The sequence below is a fragment of the Haplochromis burtoni genome, unplaced genomic scaffold, assembly GCF_018398535.1.
Source record: "Haplochromis burtoni strain Fernald_Lab_line unplaced genomic scaffold, NCSU_Asbu1 Contig_210, whole genome shotgun sequence".
In the NCBI taxonomy this organism is placed as follows: Eukaryota; Metazoa; Chordata; class Actinopteri; order Cichliformes; family Cichlidae; genus Haplochromis; species Haplochromis burtoni.
Window position 1 is genome coordinate 434,454 of NW_024582571.1, and position 7,818 is coordinate 442,271.

A 7,818-nucleotide genomic window follows, 5' to 3' on the forward strand; every position below is an offset into this window, starting at 1 on the left:
GAACATTATTGCTAAGGATTGTTTTATTGCATTGGAGTCACACTGGGTTAAATATGTACACTTGGGTTTTAAGGGGTATTTATTATTTTCTTCTTTTTTTTGGGTTGTATGGAAGCCCCAAACGCAATTTCATTGTTCTTGACAATGACAATAAATAAATACTACTACTACTCAAGGTTGGGAAAGTATAGCCACAACACCTCACTCTTGGAGCACTTTTTTGCCACATGTATCCAAACCACGTCTCAGCTGTTTGTGGAGGTAAAATACGTCCGCACAATTACGCTCAGCCATTGTTGTGAGTGCGCGCGCCAAGGGGCTGCGAGACATTTATACAGCCGTATTTCGCACATGACTATGAAAGGCGGAAGAGGAAGTAGTTCCTTTGAATGTAGACAATCCGAATGTTATAGTTTCTTTCCACTACGTTGCTGTTAATGATAAACTACAAATTAACCCTAAATTACTAAAAAATATCGATATTTTAATGTGAGAATCGATTCTACAACATAAATGACTGGTATCAGAGGAATCGATATTTCAGGATCAATCCGCACATCACTAATACTAATCATCCACAACTATTTTCAGTTGCAGATGATAAAGGATTCAGAAAGTTTATTCATGCAGGCCCATATGACAGAGAAGGTGAATGTTCTTTTTGTTTTCATATTTTAATGTATATTTAATTATATTGTGTTGTTTCACTTTAAATTTGTAAAAGGAAAAAGCTGAAAATTTAAATAGTTAAAAGTTGAAATGTTGGTTTTTGTATTATATGATTTATTTATTACATTTTATGTGGAGTGAATAAATAAAAGTATATTTACGGTGGCCCCTAGAGACAAAGCACGTACAAACTCCAAAACACGGAAAAACTCGAAAAAACGTAAAAACTCCATAGCACGTACAAACTCCAAAACACGGAAAAACTCAGAAGCACGTAAAAACTAAAAACACGTTCAAAAGACAACAGAAGTGCTCCAGGATGCTCGGGCGCAGTGTTGAACTTTTGTTACCTAGAGGCTACACAAGCCAGGAAGTACCAACGACCAGATTTGGTGTGTGGTAGTAACAGGTAAATGAACATTTGTTTTAAATTGTCTGAATGAGTGCTTGTGTATAAATACACAAACAATACACATATGCTTTCAATTGTGTAATTTAACTGATCTAGGTAGCTCTGTTTTGGAAGTTCAGTTATGTGTTTTGGAGTTTGTACGTGTTTTGTCTCTAGGGGCCACCACATATATTTATATATAAACATATATAAATAAAACCACTTTTTTGTTTACCATTAGTAATTCCTTTTGTGCATAATTTTATATTATTGTTAATAATAAATTATTTAAAGCAACAAAACAACCTGAAGAGCCGGTTGGGAGCCAAAAGAGCCGGCTCTTTTTAGTGAGCCGAACCGAAAGAGCCGGTTCTCTAAAAAGAGCCGGAAATCCCATCACTAGTTCCCACCTGTGCGTCCAAACTGCAAATGAACCGCGCATGAGCGAAGCCGCTGCTCCCACACTGACTGTAACGCAGTCAATTCTTCTTTTACTGTTATGTTGTTTTGTGAATCACAAGGTTTAAAAACACACACACACACAAAGTAACTCCACCAGAGTGCCTATTTCGGGTCACTTTTGCCGGTCCAACACAGATGAAGGAGTAGGGATGGAATTGTGACATAAAAAAACAAAACAAATAAAAACCAATAATCACTAAAAGAAATTTAATTTGTAGTTCTAAATCACTTCTAAATGCATTTAGGGCATTTTTTTACTCACTTTATGTCTCTTCTTTTTTTCTCTCACCTACAACGTGGAAAAATTAGGCAATGGTGTCTTTTAGCAACTTCTAGAGACTTTTAGGAAAGCCAATAGCGATTTTCCTAACCGAGGAGTTGGCAACACTGGCCAGGGGCTGCAACACTAGGTCCCCTAACTTTCAGAAGCTGTTGAAAGGATAAAGTTGTGGTATGTCAGTTGTTAGAAATACTATTATTAATTTAGGATTAGTGTAACACAAAGTCAGGGCTGACCTGGGACCATGTCTGTGAGTCACAGTGCGCAGCATGCGCTGCTAATGCTAACTGCTAACTAAAAGCCAAAAATCCAGAATTTGTTGCGCTGGCTGCTGGGCTCTGTGGGTTTTTGCAGCAGCTCTACCTGTACTAGATGCACCTGCTCCTTGTCGTTTCTATCTCTGACTTCATGTCCTCTACAAGAGTTTTTTTTTTTTTATCTTCAAATGTTCAAGAAAAACATGTATCACTAATTCATAACGAAGAAAGCTTTGTAACTATCCCCACTGGTGAAGACTGTGTCATTTCCACAATACTGCCTTCACAAACAATTGGCTCCTGGGAAGCCGTGCAGGCCCTGAGATGTCGATTTGAATGTGCCAGTCCTCATAGAGTAGGAAAGAAGTAACTTAGCAGGAATATTGGAAAATCAATATTCCCAGCTGGAAAAGCTAACCAAAGGTAAAATTCACTCAAAATTACTTGTTGCGCTACTAAGGCAAAGTGGCACAAACTTTAGAAAAACAAGAAAGAACACCCGGCAGAAACACAAAATTATAAACACACACAAAGAGGTGCTTCTGTAAAGTTATTAGAAGTTCAAAAACTTTTTCAAATACTGACTTCAGCTTCTTCAGCTATTTTCAGCTTTATGTTTTCAGCTGTATCTATGGCAGTCAAACAGCCTGGATTTGCTCAATTTGAATCCACCAATCAGAGCTGCTGCTTCTGTCTGCTTCATCAGGCTGTGTAGTTGTTCCTGTCAATGCAGCTGCATCCCTTGCTCAGTCAGTGCTCACACAGAAAGAGACACAGGCTGTCTGCAAAGTGTTTCTGACATGGAGCGTTAACATAACATGTTAGGAAAAATTTTGTGACTTAAGACAAACGTAATAACTTAGCAGAAATACTATTATTTGACAGAAATACTATGATTTGGTTGAAATACTATGATTTAGCAGAAATACGGTATTTAGCACAAATCCTTTAAAGTAGCAGAAATACTATGATTTGGTTGAAATACTATGATTTAGCAGAAATACGGTATTTAGCACAAATCCTTTAAAGTAGCAGAAATACTATGATTTAGCAGAAACACTATAATTAAGCAGAAATACTATATTTAGCACAAATCCTACAAAGTAACAGAAATAGTATAATTTAGCAGAAATACGGTATTTAGCACAAAAATTAAAAAATAGCAGAAATTCTATGATTTAGCAGAAATGCTATATTTAGCAAAAATCCTATAAAGTAGCTGAAATGCTATGATTTGGCAGAAACTATAATTACGCAGAAGTAGTATGATTTAGCAGAAATACGGTATTAAGCACAAAAATATGAAAGTAGCAGAAATGCTATGATTTGGTCGAAATACTTTAATTTAGCAGAAATACTGTATTTAGCACAAATCCTATAAAGTAACAGAAACAGTATAATTTAACAGAAACACTATAATTAAGCAGAAATAGTATGATTTAGCAGAAATACGGTATTTAGCACAAAAATTTAAAAGTAGCAGAAATGCTATGATTTAGCAGAAATACAGTATTTTGCACAGACATTAAAAAGTAGCAGAAATACTATGATTTAGAAGAAATATTATTATTTGGTAGAAATACTTTAATTTAGTAGAAATACTATCAAGTAACAGAAATAGTGTAATTAAGCAGAAATAGTATGATTTGGCAGAAATACGGTATTTAGCACAGAAATTTAAAAGTAGCAGAAATTCCATGATTTAGCAGAAATACTGTATTAAGTAGAAATACTATATTTAGCACAAATCCTATAAAGTGTAACAGAAAGAGAATAATTTAACAAAAACACTATAATTAAGCAGAAATAGTATGTTTCAGCAGAAATACGGTATTTAGCACAAAAATATAAAAGTAGCAGAAATGCTATGATTTAGCAGGAATACTATGATTTTGTAGAAATACTTTAATTTAGCAGAAATACTATATTTAGCACAAATCCTATTAAGGAAACAGAATAAGAATAATTTAACAAAAACACTATAATTAAGCAGAAATAGTATGTTTCAGCAGAAATACGGTATTTAGCACAAAAATTTTAAAGTAGCAGAAATGCTATGATTTAGCAGGAATACTATTATTCAGCAGAAATACAGTATTTTACACAGGCATTAAAAAGTAGCAGAAATACTATGATTTGGTAGAAATACTTTAATTTAGTAGAAATCCTATATTTAGCACAAATCCTATAAAGTAACAGAAATAGAATAATTTAACAAAAACCACTATAATTAAGCAGAAATAGTATGTTTTAGCAGAAATACGGTATTTAGCACAAAAATTTAAAAGTAGCAAAAATACTATGATTTTGTAGAAATACTGTATTCATCACAAATCCTATAAAGTAACAGAAATAGAATAATTTAACAAAAAGACTATAATTAAGCAGAAATAGTATGATTTAGCAGAAATACGGTATTTAGCACAGACCGTGGGGATGAAGGGGAATGAGGACCCAGGTGCGGAGCTTTGTGTGCAAACAGTGCGTTTATTTACAGTGACGAAACTGATACACAACAATACATTCCTGTGTGTTCCCAACTCGTTAGCAACCTCAATTACACTGGTAAGCTCACACTCACAAACAGACCAGCTCGAGAACTGACAGGAAGTCCCACGCAATGATCCTGCGTTGGTGGGAGCTCAATCGGTTTCTTAAATAGCTCCCCGACGAGCCTGATCAGCAGCAGGTGTGTGTGGGGCTTCAGGCGTGGCCAATCCTCTAGTGGGACCACACCCATCAGGCCTGCAGGTGCTTGACATCCACACACATATACGCACACATACAGACACCCTGTCTACACACACAATAAGTGGAACACCAAACAGAAGCATAGAATAACAAATACATAACACAATATAGTTCATAACTGCTTGGGGACCCTGGGTCGCTCCAACTCAGGACCCTGACAGACTGGTGTGTTTTCATGCCGGAGTTGTGTGTTTTCTTGCCTGACTTGTGTGTTTTCTTGACCGAGTTGTGTGTTAAATTCAACGAGGTCTGCGGTTTGTCTAATAACACCACGTAGAACTTCAAATTTCGTACGCTCCAGTGGGTCTGACTGATCTCTGCTTCCAGATGGATTATTCAATGTTCCCTGTGACATCTCTTTAAAGGTTTAAAGCTTGAACAAATGTCAAAAAAGTTAAATACGTTCTCTGAAGTATTTAAATGCAAAAGTTAGCTTTGTCCAAACTGTTAAAGGAGCTCCTCTATTTATCCCTAACCCTTAGTGGGTGTGGCAGAGAATGGGATGTCGAGCGTGACGTCACGATGATCCTTTGAGAAGATAAAATGAGCGCTGTGGATCATTCTGCGCATGCTCAGATCAATGAACAGGAGTCGTGTGTTTTCTCGACTGCGTTGTGTGACATTGTGACTGAATTCTATGCACATTTCACTGAGTTGTGCGTTTTCATGCCTGAGTTCATCTCTCGTACGCTGCAGTGGGTCTGACTGATCTCTGCTTCCAGATGGATTATTCAATGTTCCCTGTGACATTTCTTTAAAGGTTTAAAGCTCAAAAGTGTCAAAAAGTTAAATCTCTGAATGATTTAAATGCAAAGGTTAGCTTTGTCTAAAACAACTGGCTCTTTCTGATGTAAACTGTTAAACGAGCTCCTGTATTTAAGGTCTTGGTGGGTGTGGCAGAGAACGTGATGTCGCCGTGACGTCACGATGATCGTTTGAGAAGATCAAAGGAGCGCTGTGGATCATTCTGCGCTTGCTCAGATCAATGAACAGGAGAATTATTTGTAAATACTTTGCTATCTAACAAAGGTGCTTTTAGCAATTCATCGTTATCAACCCTTAAACTCGTGAACTGGCTCTCTAGCTTTTCGATTGCTACTGTTGTCTATCACATATGTATTATTTGGAACCCAGCTTACCTGTAAAAACAGACAAACGAGTAACAGGAACTACTCGGTGCACCAGCTCGGCACCACTCTTCTGCTAGCGAGGTGTCGGCTACTGATGCGTAAGACACGGGCCCCTCTGCTGGCGGAACTTATATTACAGACATTAACAGTAGTTTTCCCCAAAAGTAATTGACTTGAAGCGTAAAAATAAAATGGGAGGCTGCAATTTTCATGTACTCATCTATATCATAGTGCACGGGTCGGCAACCTGCGGCTCTTTAGTCCTTATAGTGCGGCTCCACGTGTTTTGGGAAAATAAATTAGAATTATTTAGCTGAAGTGTATTTTATTTATGTTAGTTCTTTTTTAACTTGTAGCTCTAAATTGGAAGATTATTTTGATATTGAAATATAAAAATAAAATTATATTCTATTATTTTTTTAATCGCTCAAAATAAGCGTCACACTGGCGGAAGCCAGTATACCTGCCGAAACGCCGTACATTTATCAAGACTTTCAACCCCAGGTAGGCTAATGTGGATCTTCGGATCCACATTATGTCAGCTAATCAGCTACTGTGATTTAGCAGAAATATTATTTGGTAGAAATTACCATAATTACATAAAAACAGTAAAAGATATGAAAAAGCTGAATCATACATGAATAGCCCAATAATTTGAGAACATTTTAAAGTTTGAATGGAGTTTTTACGTGAAAGTATGACAAAGTAGTTAAGTTTCAAAAACCAGCAAGTGTCCCATTCATTTAAATGGGACAAAATTGCATAAAAAGCTTAATATTTTAAGAAATATAATAGTCATAACTACCAGAAGTCATAGCACCCATCTCCAGAAATAGCGGAATATTGTGAAATTTGAATGGTGAAAATCGCACAAAAAATTTTAGTAGTTCAAGTCCAAAAAACGTACAGAAGCAACTTGAATAATACAAATAAAGTAGAAAGAGAAACAGGAACTCAATAGTGCCTACAGCATCCACACTATAATCCATAATTATGTGGATATGCATATCCACAGACACAGATCAGATAGGATAAGATGAGCGTCATATCTGAGACAATAACTAGGGCTGACACCTCCATCATTTTTATTGCGCAACAACACGGCAGCAGAGGATGATTTGATATTTTCTTGGGAATAAATCACGACTGGAAATAACAGGACTCAGATCAACACGCGAACTGATCTGTGCCACAGCAAATCTCATGCAGTGCTAATTTAAAAACTCTGACATATTTGGACAATCTATAATCTACCACAAAAACATACAATTGTTCATTGAAGTAAACACACAGAGCAGTAGTGGATTTTCTTTTTTTGATTTGCTGCTAACTGCTAGGATTTTATTTGTAGTTTTTGTAGTAGGAAGCACTAAAAAAACTACAAATAAAAAAGTGCAGTTAACAAATGTAGTGCTCTCCACTATGTAAAACCCTCACCTGAATTTTTAGGTTTTTCAGTTCAAGCCAATTAAATGAATTCCAAAAATTTAACCCCAACAATCAAATGATCCCCTATGAGCAGGAAAAACTCCCTTTTCCTTCAACGCCAGGATGAAGGTGGACTGTGGCCCGGAAACATTTCTGTTTTTAAAGGGTAACTGTATGGGCAGAAATCTGTGCCATCAGAAACTGAATTTGAATAAGTTCAATTTGAATTTGAATTGCTCAGATTGAATCTGAATTGTAACTTGAATAAATGCTTTTGAAAACTGAATTTGAATTAGTCTAATTTGAAATTGAATTTATGGTTTGAAAATGATCATCGCTAAATTGAAATTGAATTTATATTTTGAAAATGAATTGATTTGCTTTGAAACTGCATTTTATCCTTTAAAAATTCAGCTCTCGAATAATTTCAGTTTCACTTCTCACCATTCA